This window comes from Cavia porcellus, unplaced genomic scaffold, assembly GCF_034190915.1.
Source record: "Cavia porcellus strain 051 isolate PalLab524CR breed Dunkin Hartley unplaced genomic scaffold, mCavPor4.1 scaffold_5, whole genome shotgun sequence".
NCBI lineage: Eukaryota > Metazoa > Chordata > Mammalia > Rodentia > Caviidae > Cavia > Cavia porcellus.
This window is the reverse complement of record NW_026947488.1, coordinates 97,915,751-97,936,030: the sequence shown is the minus strand read 5'-3', so window position 1 is coordinate 97,936,030 and position 20,280 is coordinate 97,915,751. Positions and strand designations below refer to the sequence as shown.

General features: G+C 46.0%; 1 long non-coding RNA gene across 2 annotated transcripts; it reads right to left on the bottom strand.

Annotated features, from left to right (window-relative positions):
• Positions 1-753: 753 nt before the first annotated feature.
• LOC134475909 (uncharacterized) lies at positions 754-19,997 on the bottom strand. Of its 2 annotated transcripts, none has more exons than XR_010047235.1 (4): positions 19,855-19,997; positions 3,832-3,924; positions 3,533-3,670; positions 754-2,696 (listed from the first exon to the last, which is right to left on the bottom strand). It is a non-coding gene; the product is annotated as an uncharacterized LOC134475909 (long non-coding RNA). The 2 variants fall into 2 exon arrangements; XR_010047234.1 differs by having other exon boundaries at positions 3,580-3,670.
• Between the last annotated feature and the right edge of the window lie 283 nt (positions 19,998-20,280).

The window sequence follows — 20,280 nt, the reverse complement described above, 5'->3', positions numbered from 1 at the left end:
GCTGGTGTTGTTTGCAGACCAGCTTCGACAAGTTGAACAGGTCCCGCGTGCTGACAAATGAGGAATTAATCCAGGATTCTGTTCAGTCCGTGAATCGGCCGGGGACTAAAACTGGGAGGACTCCAGGAGTCACTCAAGTTGCTGTTCCCAGTCAGGGAACCAACTGATAGGATTTTTGGTGAAATTAGAAGACAGAAAATATAAAGCAAAGTGGCCTTTATTCTAAAAACTTGGAGCGAATCCCATGACCATGGGGGTCTGGCTTTCTCTGCCGGACACATGGTGAGGGGGCATACATATAGCTTTGGTCTGGGGTGGTACGTAAAGGGCATCGATGATGCCCAGGCAGCCAATTGGAATTCATTTCATGCCACAGGTAAATTGCCTAGGGGTGGGGAACATGACCTCAAGGTAAACGTCCCTTGGTCCTGCCTCTCACTGCTGTAGTGTCCTATCTAGGGCAAAGTCCTTTCAACTTATGCTAAACCAGTCAGTGCACCAAAGCACTATCACATCAGTGACCTAAGCATTCCCAAAAAGTCCCACTTCTAAGCTCACGAGGCTTTGGGGGACACAACCCTAACACTTACATAGGCATAATGATGTAAATTGTGTTTATGTAAGAAAAGAGAATCATAACTATACTGGAACAGTGCAAGGTGGAAAACTGAGTTGGGAGAGAAGCTGTTAGAAGCATAGAATGGCTACATTGTAGGAAATAATTTGAAATATGCAAAATCAAAACAAGCACACTGGGAATGAACAGGTTATTTAGAAACTTGGAGCAAATAAATGTTTCTTCTGGGGATAAGGATCATGGTGGAGGAATGCTACAAAGACATTGCTTTTTGTTACAACATTTTCAGTCTAAAACTTTATATTTCAGCCAGATGTGGTGGTGCATGCCTGTAATCCCAGCACTTGGGAGGCTGAGGCAGGAGGACCCCATGAGATCAAGACCTCCTTGGGGTACCTAGTGAGTTCAAGTCCAGCCTGAACTACATAGCAAGACCCTGTCTCAAGAAAAACCAAAAAACAAAATATCTCTGATGAAAATTAAGTTATGAAAGGTAATTGGTCAGAAAATGGTACATGTGTCAAGCATTATTAATAAAATGGAAACTAATTGGCTGTATCTATTTTATGAAAGAGGAGGAGGAAGATAGGATGGACCCGGGCTAATTTAGGCACTCTTGTGGCTCTCAAGGAAACACAAAGGAGTAAGTCACCAGGGAAAATATGTACAGTTCATGACCCTAGAACAAAGAAACCAGGGAGGGCCTTGAGGGCTTTACGCAGGGTCTACAGTGACTCACAGAACTGGCCTGGGCTCTGCAGTCTCCGGGGCTTTTTCTAATGTTCACAGAGGCCATGTGTATGGGGCACTCTGCTCCTTGCTGCAGAAGGATTTGTGCTCCTGTTCCCCTTCCTTCTTTCCTAAAGGGAACCGGTCCAGAGGCACAGCAGGGAAAGGAAGCCGTGCTAACCATTTATAAAATATTCAAAGAGAATCAGAGCTCAACAGAATTTTTTGGCATAGTAATTCACGCTGTGTTATTTCCAAAATTTTGAGCAAATGACTCTTTGAAGTCCCATCTGCGATGGATTTAATACCAGGCCAGGAAAATAGCTCAGGACGTCCTCAAGGATTACAAATGAAAACCTGTCTTTAAATTTTGACCACATACATAAAACAGAATGATCCTTCAAGAAAGAAATAATGGTATAAACAAAAGGACCAACCCATCCTGACTTTTCTCAAAACCTAGTACAAGAATGAAAATGAAAGATGTGTTTCCTCAAACGCATAGTCCGTTCGTGATCTGTCTTCTTTCCACACTTTGCTCTATAACACGCACGACTGGGTTTCTGCTTCTAGGAGACAGGCACTGACCTCCCCTGGACTGCGAGCTCCAGGCCTCCACATTGCCCTCAGGTCTGCAGCTGGTTCAAGTGGACAGAGTCAAGCAGGGAGACTGAGCTGAGGTAAAGTCAGGGGTCAGTGTGGTGACACAGGCCTGTGATCCCAGTGCTTGAGAGCCCTAGGCAGGAGGACCTGTGTGAGTTTGAGGACAGTCTGGGTAACAATAAATAAATAAATAAATAAATACCAGGGGACGGAGCTGGAGTTGGTGGCCTGGGGACCTCATGATGCATCCCCATCCCCAGGTGGTCCCAAGAGACAGCAGGCTGGTGACATCCCACACACCGGCCCTGGCATCCCACCTCGTGTGACCCAGACACAAGGCTGCACCATGTGTTGGCCCAGAGCCTCCACTAAGCTCACAGGCCTGGGTTTCCTTGCTGAAGCTTAGATGCATCCCGTACCTATCTAACCTGGTAAACCACAGGTGGTGTGTTTTTCTTAGCAAGATTCACTTAGCAGTTCATGCCTGTGGATTGCACTGTGGGGCTGAGTTGTTTTTCAGCCCTTGCCGTGCCCAGCATCTGGTGGTGCCATGTGCACAGACAAGACAAGGCCCTCTGCCTCAGCTTTGTGCTCAGAATGGAGAATCTGCTGCTCTTTAAGATGAGGTCTCTCGGGGGCAGGCACAGCCTGGGAGCCGCTGTTCCACACGGCACGGGGCAGCTTGCAGCAGGGCACTGCCTTCTCCATGTGTCTTTCCTCTTCTTCTCAGACGAAATCAGCATTCTAGAACCTTCCCCTTCAGCCTCTCCAGCCTCCTCTCTTCAATCTGCTTCAACAGGAATAAGCAAAAGTAAGGAGAATGGCCAAGGAGAGGGGCCGGGCATCAGCCAGCTCTGATTTATGCTGCAATTAAAAAGTCACTGATTTTTTAATTGGCCCTAGCAGAGCCCTTCATCAAATCAAAGTCCTGAAAAAACAGGAGGGGCACACAGAAAACATTGACAAGTTGGCAATGTTTGAGTCAAGGCTGAAGCCTCTGTCTCAGGAGCCTGTATCATTTATTATAGCTTGGATCGGAAGCTGTTTGGTGAAATCAGCTTACAGTGAACTAGACTACAGAACTAAAGATAAAATATCACTTCTTCCCAGGAACTGCCACAGCAGGGCCTTTTCTAATCTGATTTTCTAGTGTAACGAAGTCAGTGTATAGAGTTTGCCAGCACTCCTGGACCAGGCAGAGGACAGGCTGGGTCCACCTTTGGGGCGGAGCTGGGAAACCCCAAGCATCTGAGTCTGGATAGAAAGCCCTGCGTGGAGATGGAAGATAGACTTCCTAAAACTCCCAGGAAGCCATCAGGTGGAGAAGTCTTTCCACACGTCACTTCCCTATTCTGTCTATAAATACCAGAGGCCCAATAGCTGGCTTGAGCACTCTGAATTCCTTCTGGTTCTGCAGGCTGCCAAAACCAAGCATCGATTTTCACTCAAATAAACTCTGCTGAATTTCATTTGTGTAGTTTTCGGCCTGACCATAGAGATGCATGCGAAGAGGGTAGAGATGGGAGAGGCAGACTGGAGCTGTGGATAGGAGATAGCACTGACATGCAGAAAGGCAGGCAGGGGAAAGTACCACCACTCCACTCCAGCGTCACAGCAACTCACATGTGAGGATTTGTAAAGACTTCCACAGGGGAAGCCTGAGCACTCACAGGTCCTCTGCGGAGAGCAGTGCAGCAGGTGGTGGGGAGCACAGTTGGGAAAACAGGATCCGCTGAAGGACAGGCACTGCATGATAGCCACCTAAGCAACAAACGACAGCAAAAAGTCAAGTCCAAGGGCCTCCCCGGCCACCCTCCCTCCTCCAGAGTGAAAACTTCCTGCACAGAGGCACAGGAGGTGACCAGGCCATGTGTGATAATGTCCCAAATTCCCTAGGGTATTCCAACATACAGCCAGCTTACCTGAGGATCCCACACCTCCCCAGGTCTGATACTTGGCTCTCTGTGTGTACTCCACAGTCTGGTCCCTGCTTCCAGTCTCCACTATGTCCCTGGCTGTGGGGGATGAGGTGTCACTTTGTAGGCCCCAACCCTCTAACCTGCAATATACAATAGCCCCCGGTATGCCAGACAGAGGTAGGACAGGAATGCCTGTTCTCAGTGAGATCCCTCACCCTCTGGAAACCATACTGTGAGCTGGCTTTGTTTTGCAGAAGTCTTGAGGAAGTGGCTGGCCACCCTTTGTGACACTAACAGCAGACAAATTAACAACATTCTTGAGCTAATGAATTTCTTCCTGGGCTAGAGAAGTTAGGAGAACTGTTTGTGATTACTTACTTCACTTAGATAGTTTAGAATAAACATTGTAGTCTGTCACGTTGTAGCTTGTCACAAAGAATGCCTTTTCACTAAATTGTCTGGGCTCTGTGAACTGATCCGGTTTACTATATATGAATCTTAAAATAAAGATTGTGCGTGCAGTGCAGTGTAACGCGGTGCAGACAGCAAAGGTGCCGTGTCTCTCCTGTCTTCCTTTCCGAGCGCTGCACCCCCCGTGTCCCGATCAGGCGTGTTTGCGTGTTTGCCTTTCCCGGAGTTCACAGTACCCTAGATACTCACGACACCTGGCATCACTTGCCAAGATAAGAAGAGAAAGCACGCAGTTGTTGTTTATGGCCTTAGAAACCTAAATAGCAACATTAAATAAAAACAAACACTATGTGAAGTTTAATAACTCTTTCTGCAAGACTCCAACATGAAGCCCTAAAGATCCAAGAACTATTCCTGAAGCCAGAGCACTGGTTAAAGATGCTCAGATGGTTCAAATTGGGTCTTGTAAATGTATTCACTTGAATTCTAGTCTTTTTAAATTTCGTTTGAGGCCTTAAAACATTTTCTGGGTCATTTCCAAAGGAACCCCATCATGCCTGGCCAGATGGAGGAGAGACAGAAGCTGCCATCCTAAGAAAATTACAAAACTGCTATTCTTGAATCAGCTAAAGAGAGCAGGGCTCAGATTTTCCTGATTTGCCTGATGGTTTATGTAGCAGTCCCAAGGGGAAAACAGACCATGGACAAGGAATCTGCTGGTGACATGAAAATAAAAATTATGTTACCAGGACTGTGGGGACTGCTTGTCCATTAAGGTTGGATGTTCAGTGGGGAGAAGCAAGGACTCGTGATGCACACAACTGCCTCCTTGAAATATCTGAAAGGCATCATGCAGAAAAGGGTTTTTGATTGCTCTGCTGAGTCCTAAAGAGTAAAACTAGGCCTCATCCTAGAATTTCAGAGTAACAGATTTCAGTCATTTTAAATAAATAGCTTTCAACCATAGTCAGTGCTACACAAAGATTTGCAACTATACGACAAACTTTTGGCATAAATGAGGAAAGTAGGGGCTGGGGATTTAGCTCAGCGGCATAAGCGCCTGCCTTGCAAGCAGGCGGTCGTGAGTTCGATCCCTGGTACCGGTTTAAAAAAAACAAAAAAAATTTTAAAAAATGAGGAAAGTAGGTCTACAAACAGGTTGAAAACTTCCAGAGAGACTTCTGGAAAGATGGTGGGGTGGTGAACAGCAGAGAAAGAGACTCTCCAAGGTTTGGTGCCCAGACACTGGAATATAGAGACATGAGGAAGAGAAAAAGGAGGGCAGTGGGTCCCCTGGGCCCAGGAAGGATCTGCAGTGAGAACTGAAGCCCGTGGAGAGAGAGAACCTAGGAATCCATTAAAAATGAGGAAAAAGCCTGCCTGTGGGGGAGAAAGCCACGCACCCCGGCAAGCCAGCCCCTGCAGGACCAGAGAGGAAGCCATGTCCCCTGGTGAGCCCCACCCAAAACAAGTCCGGGAGATGTAGACCCAAAAGAAATTGGAAGTCACACACTTGAAATTTCTGAAATAATAGAAACTGAAGTAAGGAAATAACTTAGTACTTACACTGATTAATTTTACATGCCTGTATTTCACCCAGCACAAGTCCAGGAGACACAGACACAGAAAAATTAGAAACCACACATGTGAGATTTCCGAAATGATAGCAAACGAAGTAAAGAAACAACCTAGGGCTTATGCTGCCTGATTAACTCTGCGTGCCTGTACCTAGTAGTCTGAGAAATCATCTGCAGGACAACAGTGTGCAGTAGAGGAATGTTGCTGATTTCCTACTGCCTTGTTCTTCAACTCCAAGGTCATTCTCACCATGTTGTTTTGTTTCATTCTCTTTAAAATAAAATAAGGAAAGAAACTGTCTCAGACGAAGAGACACTAGTGGAAAACTTCAAAGACATGCTAAGAGAATTCACAGCATGGAAAGTGTGAAGGTAAAATAGTCCCAACTGATCCAAATTTGGAAAGAGCACGAAGCCAGCCGCAGCGTGGGGAGACACTCTACCATCCAAGGCTATCCGCTCCCGAGTCAAACCCATGACAGCCCCACCCAAAATGAAGTTTCCAGTTTTAAGAGCCTGCCAGTGTGTGAAGTCAGGCTCGCTGCCACCCTCAGAGCATGCTCTGTTCACTATTTGTCCATCTTGTCATGTGAGCAGGAGAAAGGGGGGAAAAATCTCACAGGCCAATTCTTCTATTACTTTCTCATGCTCTACATTGTCCTCCAGAAGTACTGGGGAATTCTAATTTCACTTTTACTCTAAATGTAAATTTGTTTTAAAATAATAGGAAAGGTGTTACATTTATTTCCTGGACAGATACTTTGTAATTTTTGCTGCCTGCCAACCACTATTCTAAGCATTTTATGAACACTAGCTTGAGGAATCATCATGACAATTTTTTTGGGTGCTTTTATTCATCCCATTTTATAGACAAACAAACTAAGACTCTGAGAGGTTGTACAACCTGCCTGATAGCACAGCTGGCAGAGAGTCAAGCTGGAATTTGACTCCAAGCACACCAGGTACTGAGCTCCCTCTGTTGCTGTGCCATGTGACAGATCCTCTTTCCTCAGCAGTTCACACCGTGTGACTTTCTTTTCAGATCTCTCCCACTGATTTTAAGTTAAATGCTATCCCTGCTGCTCCTCTATTAAGCCTTAGGTCTGTCCCCTAATTTATGGTTTGCAGTTTAATGGTCTGCGAATTCCCAGCTAGATGACAACGTACACAGCACAGGGCTGCGCTGTTTCTCTAACGGGACGGCCTTCAGTGAGCTGGCCGTGTCTGCCCACTTCTGGGTCACTGTGCCCCAAGCCATGAGCTGAGGTTGCATCCATGCCACGTCTTCTGTCTGCCACAGCGACATGATAAAGAGCTAAGGTTAAATGAGATGAAGTGGCTCACTCGCCCCGCACAGCCATTCGGGTGTGGATCAGGACTCCCAGCCAGGTTCACCTGACTCCGAGAGTTGTCCTCTTGTGCCCCTTCCCTGCCACTGCACACTACTTCCCAGGACAGTTACTGCCTTCAGCGATGCTCCAAGGCAGAGTTTGGGGAAGAGTAGACAGTCCGTGCCGCCTCACGGATGGAAGTCCTCCTCCGAAAGGTGAGAAGCCACACAGATTCCCAAGGCCTGCCATAATTAGAGAGTCATTTTGTGGCAACCAGAGAAAATTTAAGAATACATAATAAATTTAGGGGGTTTTGGAGACAGGCTCTTACTATGTAGTTCAGGTTGGCCTTGAACTCAGTATGTAGCCCAGGCTGGCATTAAATTCCTAGCAATTCTCTTGTCTCAGCCTCCAGAGTACATAATAAATTCAAATAAAAGTTTTAAAAACAACCAAAAATGCAAATATCTCTTCTGAGGGACAAATGATCAACATTTCTTACCTACTTCAGACCCTTTCTCGGGGGGGAAAAAACCATATTCAGACACTTTACAAATACTTCACATGAATCTTCTTCAAAATGCACTGGCTTTGCCATTTTCCAAAAGAATTACACTTTGGTGAGGTTGTGAAGGAAAAGGAGCTCTTACACATTGCTGGTTTAAAAAATGAAAATTAGCACAATCTTTATGCAAAGCAGTGTGAAGATTCCTCACAAAGTGAAAACCAGAGCTATTATGTGGTCTAGCAGTTCCACTGTGGGGTTTATTTCTGCAAGAAATGAACTTCAGTGTGTCAGACATTTGTCCCTGCACATTCATTATCGTATTGCTCACAGTTGCCAAGATGTGGAATCAACCTGTGTCCATCAACAGATTAGTGGGTAAGGAAAATGTGGTGTGTACATGCAATAGAATCCTATACAATCTTAAAAATGAAGTCCTGCCATTCACAGTGTGAATAAAGCTGGGAGATATTGAGTGAAATCAGCGAGGTACAGAAAGACAAACACAACCTGATCTTACAAAAGAAAATTCATGACAGTTCCGTCACACAACAAGGTGATGCAGTTCACGACAATATACTGGGTTCTTGAAAAGTGTAGAGGGTTGTATGTTCTCATAACAAAAGCAATGTTCTGGTAACGCTTTTGTTAATTAGCTATAGTCAACCACTCCCTGATATATATATATATATATATATATATATATATATATATATATATATATATAATCAAACCATCAGGTACAGGATAGAAGTACTCAGAGTGGGCCTGGAGACGGGGCTTCATGGCAGAGTATGTGCTTAGCATGTGCAGGGCCCTGGGTCTGATCCCCAGAACCTACACGGTGACATTATACAATGATACTTATCCACTTTGAATTTAAGTAATAAACTGAATAATAGCATTTTACAGACCCAGAATGTTTGTTTCTACCAGATTTTGCCATACAGTACTGTTTTCCTCTATTTCTTGCTATCAGTGTAAGAAGAGAGACTACTTCAGGCCAGGGATACAGCTCAGCAGCACAAGCACCTGCCTGGCAAGCGCAAGGTCATGAATTCAATTCCCGGTACCAAAAAAGAGAGAGATACTTTAAAAATATACCGCCGTTATAGTGTTCTTTTTACTGGGAACAAATAGCTGACACCCAAAGTTAAAAGAGGAAAGAGTACGTAGCTCACATACGATAGAGATTTCAGTCCAAACTCAGCTGGCGGCACAGCAGGGCGGCATCACAGAGGAGGAACAGTTCATGGTGGGCAGAAGACAGCAAAGCAACAGGGATGACCACAGCTTTCTCTCCTCCTCATGCTTTATCCAGGGTTCCTGGGGCGGGCAGCACTCACACCCGTATCCTCGGTGCCCTGGATCCTAGCAGCGCAGCCCAAATCAATCCCAGCATCACACAATCTAGATCCAGCCACCTCTGAAAATACCCCACCTCTGGCCGCCTGAGACACAAGCCATAACAGCAACATCGCCTTCCAAGGGGAGTTTCATTTGAAAAAGAGGGCAAAAAGAAACAGAATATAGTCAGTTAATCTTCCTGACTTCTAGAAGACAGCTCAAGCCTCAGGACGTGGTTACTCTACATGCAGTTGTGCCTTTTGGCAGCTTACAGTAAACGATTGAAGCTGGGAAATCACATTCATGTCTTTCTTTCCGTAAGAACGGGCTGGCTTACAGATCTATGTTTTAGCCATCACCACCACCCCCCGCAGTGGCTCCCAAGCAACCCACCTCATTTCACGGTTCAGGACCAAATGGGATTGTCCCTCAGCAGTTACAAATGGATCCACAACTTTTGAAAAGTAGAAGCTCCACTCATTTAGGAAGAGTTTGTTTGATTATCACCTTTTAACACGGACTTTTCCTATTCCTACACTTTGGGTCTGAAATGCCTCCCAAACTGGGAGGCAAGCCCCCTCCCCATGGAAAAAGCTTGGACACTGGCCTGGGTGCCCTGCAGGGGGAAGCAAGGACTCTGGAGAAGACCGTAGTGGGGCACTGAGAGCTCTCTGCCCCTGACCCCCCTAAGTGTCCCTACCATGACCTCCTGTGCTGTGACAGGCTCAGAACAAAAGACCAACAGGCCATAGACTGAAAACAGGTCCTCTGAAACAAGGACCCAAAATATACCTTTCCTCCTTTTAAGTTGATTTTTTCAGGTATTTTGTCATAGTGACGAAGCCGACTAACACATCTGTCCTATGGGACTTAGTCAAAACATGTTTAAGAATATGTAAATAAAGGGCTGTGAGTATTACTTGTGCTAGGATGCTTGTCCAGAATGTACAAGGCCTGCATTCAATGCAGCAATGAAAACAAAACAAAACAAAAAAACCTTCCAGGTGTGGGGGTGCATACTTATAATCCCAGCTACTCGAGAGGCTGAAGCAGGAGGATTACTAGTTTGAAGTCAGCCAAGGCTTAGCAAGACTTGGACTCAAAATAAAATTTAATAAGTCTAGTGATGTAGTTAAGAACTCTGTGGGTTCAACCCTAATTACCATACACCACACATACACACACACACACACACACACTCTCTCTCTCTCTCTCTCTCTCTCTCACACACACACACACACACACACACACACACACACGAGCAAAAGAGAAAGTGGGGGAGAGAGAGGATGTTTCAGTATACTACCAAATCAGCCACACAGTATCTATCAACTAGGTATCTCCCCTAAATTCCCCAGCATCCTCAGCAAGAGTTCACCCTATTTGCCACCTCCATCTGGTCACAGCTAGGGTGGGTGCCCAGCCACTAAATGTGGGCCAGCTGATGTCACTGAATCAGCTGCTGACTTCTTCAGAGGCCTCTAAAGGGGACAACCATCCCTGTCCCTGCTCCCAGCACGTCCCAGCAGCCGAGGGTCCCTGCTCAGTTTGGATGCACCCCATGCCTGGCTGGTTGGCTCCCTTCATGCTGGCAGCCCAGCCGTGGGTACCAGTGGCCCTGGTGTTACACTGCAGAGCACTGCACCCCACTGGCTCTGCTCCCACCTCATCGCCAGCAGGTGCTGGAGCTCTCCGGCTGTGCTGTAGAGCCCTGCAGGGCTCCAGCACCCTTTCTGCCAGTCCTGCACATCGCTAACGGCCCTCGGAGGTGCCAGCTCTCTCCTGGAGCAACAGCTCTGCCCCACCCAAGAAGAAAGTCACCAGTGGACAACAGGAGGAGGCACTTCCATGCTCTGTGCTACAGATGGGTAGGCAGCACAGAGGAGGGGTCCAAGACTGATCAGAGAGTGAGGGGCACCGCTGACCCAGAGAGCAGGGCTGCAAGGCCCAGTCCTGCATCTCATGGGCCTATCTGGGGGCTTTCGGAGTAGTGACAGAGGGGCAGAGTCATCTGTGACAGGTCCATGCCTGAAGCCTTCTGCAGCCAACATACCATCGCCTGGCATGGCCCTGGGGAGCGGGCACAGACAGTCCCACTGGAAGCAGCTGCTTGATTGGCAGCTGCCACAGTTCCCATGGAAACCACTGTGCTGCCACTGCTTGCTAGCTGTTTCCAGGTTGGGCAGTGGAGTCTTTCATGGCTTTGGGGGATTGGGGAGTTCAAGGATAACAGGGGTAAGGCCCCAGACCGGCTATCTCTGCCTTTCTGCCTTTCTTCCGGCACAGTCCTCTGCTGGAGCTGGCCATCGAGGTCACCTCAGGGGATGAGGGGGAACTGGCCCCTGCCAGGGAGCTCCCGTACTCTCCTTTTTGGAGGGGAAATGGGAAGGTTGGATCTCCTGCTCCCTTCTCACTTCCAGGTCTCGTCTTCTGAAAATCTTTGAATGCTCTAAAATAATCTATTTTTAAGTAATAAGCTATCTCCTTTTGGGGAGTAGATGCTGGACAGTGCAGGGCAAGACCTGCCCACATAGTTCTCCGTGAAAGCCATGGGTCAAGGGTCGTCTGGAGGCAGAGAAAGCAAAGGCTCCCTGCTAGGAAAGAAGCCCCTTTGACCACCCAGGCTGAGCTTCAGTAACCAGAATCCTGCAGTGGGGGTCAGAGGAGGCAACTGTGGGAGCACCTTTGTCCCCCAGAATCTAAGAAAAGCAGAAGCTCATTCAGAGCCAGCAGGGAACTCTTGACCTTCAGTTCTGTGCATCTCCTTCCTGTGTTCTCCTTGCTGGCCCACCACACCCACAGCAGGTGTGTTACACGCATGATCAGAAGCGGGAGAAAAGAAAGACTAGAGAATCTTTCCATGCATCACTCCAAAGTACCAGGCATGTGGCGTCCTTTACTTAGACCTCATTCCTAAATCGAACGTCTGTCTCTGCATGAAATAAGGTTAGTGGCCACCTCCGGGCTAGCGGCAAAGGCACAGTCCTTCTGCCCTGCTTGGCACAGTGGCTAATGTCCTCTGTCTCTGTGTATCACTCCCAAAAGACCCAGCACAGCTGGGAGCTACAGCTCATGCTAAACTCCAGTGTTTAATGAGTGGAAGAATCAAACAGAAACAAAAACAAAAGCACTATCACAAGCTACAAATGAAGGGATCAGCAAAACCCCTGCTGGCTTAAAAATCCCATTCACCCCTTGCCAAGACACTAATTAATATAATAAAAAACACAGAAGCCTGGCCTGAACTGCGCCAAGCAGGCTGCCCACAGCTTGCTGCCCACTCCCCAAGCAAGCGTCCACTCCGAATGCAGCCGATTGTCCCCTCGGGAGGTTAAGGGAGGGGAGGAGACTGCTTTGGCAGAGAGGCCAGCGGCTAACTGTGCTGTGCGCCTTTGAAAGCAGAATTCCCGGCCGGCCTGTTTCTGACGCCAAGCACATACAGTGTGGAATAAATTGTTCCCCCTGCAAAGCACGGCAGAGCTGTGGAAACAATGAAACGCTATGGCTCACACTCACAGAAACAGCAGGGGAGTCTGAATAACGAGCCTCACGGAGGTGAGCAGCTTGGGGACACTCCCTCCTGCCCAGTTCGGCCACCTTCTCGTACCCAGACCAGAGCTCATCACATGACTGCACTCAGTAACCACACTTGTCAACTCCACCTGCGACTTGTGCCGCCACTGTTCATTGGAGATTCAATGCCTGAACTCAGAGGCAAAACAGTTCCTTTGGTTGAATTCAATCAAAAACCATGTAGTATGCCTGTTGCAGTTCCAAATATGGTAAAAAAAAATTTATTTTTGATACCAGGAATTGAACTCAGAACCTTGTGCTTGCCAGGCAGATGTTGCACCACTGAGCCATACCCTCGGCCTAAAAAATATTTTTTAAATCTCCCCTGACCTACTTAAAATCTGGTCTGTGGGAAAAAGTGCACAGATACAAAAAGTTAACCAGAGAAGTAAGAATAGAATGAGAAATAACAGCAAACTGATTTTTGTTGTTGTCTGTTGGCATCGCTGTATGAATAAACTTTTTTATAGGTATTTAACTGTGATGAGACCTGAGTGTCCTCCCAGATTCTCACATGGTCAGAGGTGGGCTTTGGGAAATTCCCGGATCTTTGGCCACAGCACTGACCACTAGTCTCATCCACTGATGTGTTCCTGCTCCATGCGCTGTTGGGAGCTGCCAGAAAGAGACCGGTTCCTGGGAGCAAGACCTGCCCCAGCTGCTCCCCTGTCTCTGCCCCCTGGCTGCCATAGCTGGGCAGCTGCCCCCTGGCAGGCCCTCCTGCCATGCCATTTCTGCCTTGGAGCAGCCAACCATGGACTGAACCCTCTGAGCCATGAGCCGAATAAGCCGGTCCTTTAAATTGCAGGTGTCAAGTATTCTGCACCAGCAACAGGAAAGTGGCCAACGCAACAATTTTTTAAAATGTCTTTATAATTGATATAATATTTGTAATTACTTATGAGGCACAGTATTATAATCCATTGCACGTATATGATGTATTGTGGTCAAATCTATGATCTATTATCTGACTTTAATTTCTCCAGATATTATCCTTTCTGTGCATTGAGAAGCTTCAAACTCTTGTTCTGTTGTTAGTTTGAAAAGTACAGTTAGCAGTGGTAGACCATAGTTACTTGACTGCACTACAAAACATTAGAACAAAATCCCCTCTCCTTGCAATGTATTTTGGTTATTTTGGTTCCCCCTACTCTTCCTCGAGACTTCTAGTCTATTCTACTTTAATGGGGTCAACATTTTAGACTCTACAAATGAGTGAAACGTGTGATTTTATCTTTTTTGCACCTGAGTTATTTTATCTTTTAATGACTTGCAGTTCCATCCCTGTTGCTACAAATGACTGAATGACTTTTTAATAGCTGTGTAATATCCCGTCACATATACACAACACCTCTATGATGCCTCTATTATTGCTTCTTGACTAATAGGGGAAAAATCCATTTATTAGACATTTTCTATGTGCCCGATCCTGTATTATGTACACATTTCATTTAGTTCTCGCGACTTTGTTTCAGATTAACTTTTAGAGCCTACTAGTTCTCCAGAGTTGTCAAGGTAACCCATTAAGTGAAGGACAGAGTTAGAAAGCCAAATGTCTGATTTCAAAGACTATACTGTGTCTATGATCTAATGCTGCCTCCTGCTTCGAAACCCATCACGTATGTTTGTGACCCTTCTCAGGGCTGCTGAAACTGCAGGGACTTAGACACAGCCTGTCCCCCTGAACTCATGCAGAACTTTAATCTCAAAGTCATGTGCTAAGGTATGAAGAGAGAGGACACCCAACTGCCTATACACATCCAGAGGTAAGACCTTCAGCAAGTGACATTATCCATAAGAAATGTGCCAAGCATAAAGGAAGACCCCTGCTGTTCATTCTCTTCCCCGAGGATCTGTCCACTCCTTCATTACTCAACAAACACTGAGCGCTGCCTGCTGGGCGAGTCCTCACTGGACTCTTGGACCATCTCTGAGCAAACAGCAGGCTCTTTGCCCTGTGGTTTACATTCACCATGTAATTTACGTGGTGGGTAAGAAAGCGCTGTGAGCCTTGGGAGATGAAGCCAAGGCAGGCTGCAGAGGTTGGCAGTGTGAGCAGGGCATGGTACAGGCTTTAAAAGGGAACCCAGGGAGGCCCAGCCAGAAGCAGGGCTTGCTGTGTGAACCCAAACATCTGCTTACTCATTGTTAGTTTTTAAAAGCACGGCAGAACACTGATGCGATCTTTTTATGGTTTAATTTTTTTTCAAATCTACTCTATTCATAGATAAAAAGAAAAAGAAAAAGAAAAATTACAACACAGTGTTAAAGCATGTCAATCAGGGGTAACAATGGTACACACATTGGGCATTGTCAACCCCAAATCACTCCCCCAGAGCACAAGACATCTGCATTCAACTGTCTGAACTACACCAGCACAAATCTTTCTCTTCAGCAAACTCAGAGAAATCAGTAGTTCTGATACTATTTTTTTCAGTTCAAAAATAGAGCACAGTCATGATTCCACGCCTTTTTATACACATCTGTTTTGTTCTATTAGTCACTGTGCGGCCTTCCGCTGTATTTGTGTAGTATAGTTTATTTAACTAAGCTCCTCTGGAAAGTGTTCATCTGTTTCAAATTTCTCTGTTACAAATGATGCTACATTGACCATGTTTCTATGTTTCTTTGTGTATCATCAAGAGCTGCCGACCCTAGCCTCTATACCACTATATAGAACTGCTATACCAAAGGATGGGACATTAAATGTTTGGAGGATAAAGTTAAGGGAGTACCTGTCTATACCCTCATCAGCTGTGTTTAAAAGTGCATGCCTTCTCTGGGCCTTGTGACACATGTTTGTAATCCCAGCACTTGGGAGGCTGTAACAGGAAGATCACCATGAGTTCAAAGCCAGCCTGCGTTACTTAGGGAGTGTTCAAGGCCAATCTGAGTTGCATAGCAAGACCCTGTCTCAAAAAATAAAATAAAATAAAGCGTGTGCCTTTTTTTCTTACACCTTCAAGAGCACTAGGATTATCATTCTTTAAATCTTCACCAATAGTTTGGTTTTTAAATTTCTTGCAAGATATTAGCAATATCCTGATTACTGTGTCATACATTTATTGTTAATTGATTCAAAATTGCAAAAACAAATGCCATCAAAACGTATTTCATTTCATTCACAAAGCAATCTGATTGTGTATCTACCAAATACTTAATTCTATCACTAACTTCTGTACCTGTGCTCTTGTCACCAGTAGGCTGCTCAGCCTCCCTCAAAGCCAGTCAGCCGAGGCAGAATGTCTGGGAGAGAAGAGAGTTTTATTTCCGGAAGCAGCTACACTTCTTGTGGCTGGAACTCAGTTATAACTGTGATCTTTCCACAGTTATCCCCAGCACAAAGAGTTTCCAAAAGCGTGAACAGAGCAAGCCATTAATTAGCACAGCTGACTGCAGGCCTCTTCCCAGGCTGCTCCATCTCGGTGCTTCCTTTGTCTCCCAGCAGACCCTCCTTAGACACAAGATTAATAGCTAAGCAAACAGTAAGACAGACATGACTCAGGCTTTGCAGCCTGCTTGACGGCCTCTATTGCGGTCTTAGGAAAGTTTTCCAGGGGTGATTTTTTGCATAATTGTGGTTCTTCCTCATTTACCCAAACCCAAGCAGCTAAAAGCTGAAGATAAGATCAACGCCCAGAAAGCTGAGTTTGGGCCTGTAGCATGTTGAGTGTTAATTAACAGTAACAGAAATATCATCACGAAATTAAATAAGTCCTCCTGGTGCACCACTCACTTAAAACTGCTGACTTTTCAAACTCCTAGAAGCTTAATTTTCTCTTGGCCTATATAAACCATAAGCATGCTACTTTAACTTAAGACTTTCAGTTAATTCTGACAGCCCCTGCGTCGTTTTGTCAAGGACCTTGGCAGTTTTTTCAACAACCTGGGTTATGACCCAGAAAAGAAAATCAGCAGCCAGGAAATAATCCCAGGAGACTGAGGCAGGAGGGTAGCCTCCAGTTTGAGACCCTATCTGAGAAAAGAAGGAAAAAAGAAAGAAAGAAAGAAAGAAAGAAAGAAAGAAAGAAAGAAAGAAAGAAAGAAAGAAAGAAAAGAAGCAGAATTTCTTAAAAACACAAAGTACAATCAGTAGCTTAAATCTAGCAGGGTTCAGACCCAAGGAGGGAGAATTTACACAAACACCAGTGAGCAGGGAGCGTTGGGTGCTGTAGTATTTGGGAATGCTCCTAAAGCTTATTCAAAAAGAGCTACGAGATTGTTCAAAGAAGCCGCGGTCAGATTCAAGGCTACTAGGACGAGATACAGCATTTTTTGAATTTTTATTTATTTTTGGTCTTCCCTGGGTTTTCTTTCATCCCTGACACTTATGTTACATGGGGCTTCGCATTCTTACCTCCGTGGTCTGTAGTAATCACCTTTATCTGCAAGGAGAATTCCCAGGTGAAAAAAGAAATGACAAGACTTAGGCCTCACGGGCAGCATCAGCACTGGGTCTTGGCACCCTTGGCCCCCTCAACCCCTTGTCTACCCAGAACTAAAAACCCGAGCAAGGCTGGGGGAAGACACAGGCAGTCGGCCTGTCACATGGGCGCCCAAGTCACTTAGCGAGGCCCGGAGGGCCCATGGACTCCAGTCCTGGACGCCTCTCTGCCATGCCAACTGCCTCCTTCTGGGTCTCAACTCGCCAAGTTTCTTCCAGCACCCGGCCTTTCCCGTGGGTTCCCGTGGGTTCCCGTGGGTACTTTTCCCTAGGAGGTCACATGACAGTCTCGCCATAGCTCACAGGAGAGTGTTCATGGGTGTTTTAAAACAATGAATAAAGGGTGAAGGCAGTAAATCCTTCTGCTGGTCATGTACTAACTCAGCTAATGTTTTTTATTGTAATAGGAAAGGGAACATAAGACAATGACAGCCAGACTTTTCCCTTCCACTAGAAAAAGGACGGTGGTTTTACAACTGCTTACAGAGCTGTTTAGTACTCCACCTAAATGGAAACAGAATTGCTAAATCAAAAACTAAATCAATATGGAAACAAATTAACAATAAAGCTTAAATTCAAATTCAAAGAGCTTTCCCCACTGGTGCAAATTGCTTTTGCTCTCCGTCTCATTTTTTCCAGATGCAATTTTCCCCAAGTTTTCTTCTTAAAAAATCCTTTCACGGACCCAAGGGAAAGAAAAGAGAATAGATAATACAATAAACTCCCAGCTAAAGCACAATAATGTTGCCACCCATCTTCAACACTACCTGCCTTAGATTGTTTTAAGGGAAATCCCAGATACCATGTTATTTCATTTGTATTTTAATACATGGCTTTAAAATACAAGGGTTCTCTCTCTATCTCTCTCTCTCTCTTTTCTCTCTCTCTCTCATAATACAATTATTACACCTATAAATTAGAAAAAAATTGAGACAGGGTCTCTCTGTGTGGTTCCAAGCTGGCCTGGAACTCCCAGTGATGCTCAACCTCATGAAAATAATCCTTCTTGTGCTGCTGCTGCTGCTGCTTCTTTTTTCTTCCTCTTCCTCTGCTCCTCCCCCTTCCCCTCCTTCTCCTCCTCCCCCTCCTCCTTCTCCTCCTCCCCCTCCTCCTCCTCCCCCTCCTCCCCCCCTCTCCCTCCCCCCCTTCTCCTCTCCCTCCTCCTCCCCCTCCTCCTCCTCCCCCTCCTTTTCCCCTTCTCCCCTTCTCCTTCTTCTGTACCGTGCTTGCCATGCAAGTGCTGTGCTGCTGAGCTATATCCCGGCCCATGAAAACAATTCTCAGTGCAAATACCCAATCCACATCCAAGTTATTCCAGCTGCCTCATACTTCTGTATAGTTGTTTTGCTCAATTCAAAAACCAACCAGAATCCACACAGCGCACTGGTTCATAGGTCTCCTCAGTCTCTTAAACCCTGCAGTTCTCTCCAATTCTTTTCCCTCTAAACCTGTTATTGAAGAAATGTGAAGTAGGCTGGTCCGAAGGTAGTGAGTTATCTCAATTGATTGTTCACAGTCAGTACAGATTGAACTCCTTGTTCTACTCTTTCCCCCCTTCTCACTACTGCACTTGACTAGTCTTAAAAAAAAAAAAAAAAAGAAATGTGAAGTAAAGCTGGGGCGGAGGCAGCCAGGGGCTGGACTGTGGAGGGCTTTGCAAGCCCCGGAAGGTCAATGCCTTTATGTGCCATAGAAAAGCACTATGAATAAAACATTATGATCCCAAATTTTTTGAGCCTCTTTCTTACCCTGGCTACTGTGCAGATGGTGAATATAAAGGGAAGAGAGGAACAGGCAGAATCAGTGCTGTCTCCGACACATAAATCAGAGCAATGGGGGAGGGGCGCTCTTGGGGGAGGGAGACCCCGCGGCAGTGACGTCAGCACCACTGGCACTGCACAGAGCCAATCAGAAGAGTGCTACTTCGGGTCAACCCGAAACATGCTCTTTCCTTTTTTAATTTTTTTACCCCCATTTGCAGTAGTGATAATTACATTCCTGCGTGGAGCTGGTACGTTAACGTAAAGTCCTGTTTCCATCCCTTCTCCCCTCTCCCACACCTTCATCTCTTGGTCCTTTATCCATCTGAAAAAGATCCATCTCTGTGCTTCTATCGTCTGCTTTTATCTTGCTCTATTTACAATCTGGACTTCTCGTATTAAAGAACCCTTGCAGTATTTAAGCTCATGTGTCTGATTTCTTTCATTTAACATGATGATCTCAAGGTGCATTCAGTTTTCAACAAATGACTGGAGTGTCTCCTTCTTTATGACAGAGTACTAGACCAGTGCAGGTGCAAACCACATTTTCTTTATCCATCCACCTGTCGATGGGCACACAGGCCGGCTCCAAGACTCAGCTAGCAGAGTTATGCAGCTGTAAGTATAGGTGCCCACATTTGAACTGGGGCTGTTCCCAGAACCAACTGGGAGATGTTCTTTTCAGTCCTTCATTTGCCTGTAGGCGCAGTCGGTCAAAAGACCCTCATTTGGGGCTATTTGCTGACTGCGGGGTCGGGGGAGAACAAGAAGTCAACAAGAAGTTGAGACCTCCTGTGAGTTGGCGCCAGGTGTGGGCTGAGTGGGGGAGAGGCAGATGCCAGCCCCTTCTGGTGCACAGGCAGGGAGACAAGAGGAGCCAATGTCCCCTCTGCCCCATAAGCGACAGGCTGGTCCAGAGAAACACAGGCTGTAATGATGGCTAATGAGGTGAGTGCAACCTAATGCTGGCAGTGTTTAGGGTTTCACTGACTCTGCAGGCCTATCTTAGTTACTTTTTACTAATCGCTGAGACAAAATACCTGAAGCCCAATTCGGGAAGGAAAGGTTTATTTCTTACAGTTTTTGGAGGTTTCTGTCCACACTCAGTTGGCTCCAAGACAGGCAGGCATGGCTGGGCCGAAGTTCATGGCGGCTGCAAATAGCAAGCAGGAACCAGCAAAGAGCAAGACAAACCTTCTTCCTGCCATTACATCACATCCTGGCTCCACCCCTATGTGGGTGGAGCACTGACACTGTCAATCCAAGCACTAGACAATGGACCATCACAAATGCACAATGCAAACTCATGAGGCCTGGGGGACACAGACATAAACCATGACAAGGCCTAAAACCTATTCAGAGGATAACGATATGCAATGCAATATGCAATGTAACATCTATGGGAATCTCCTTCTGAAGGTGGTGGCCACTGTTAATTCCCTATTATCTTGTTTGAAATCCTGAATCATTCTCATTGTTTTGTTTGGTTGGATGCTACTCTGTT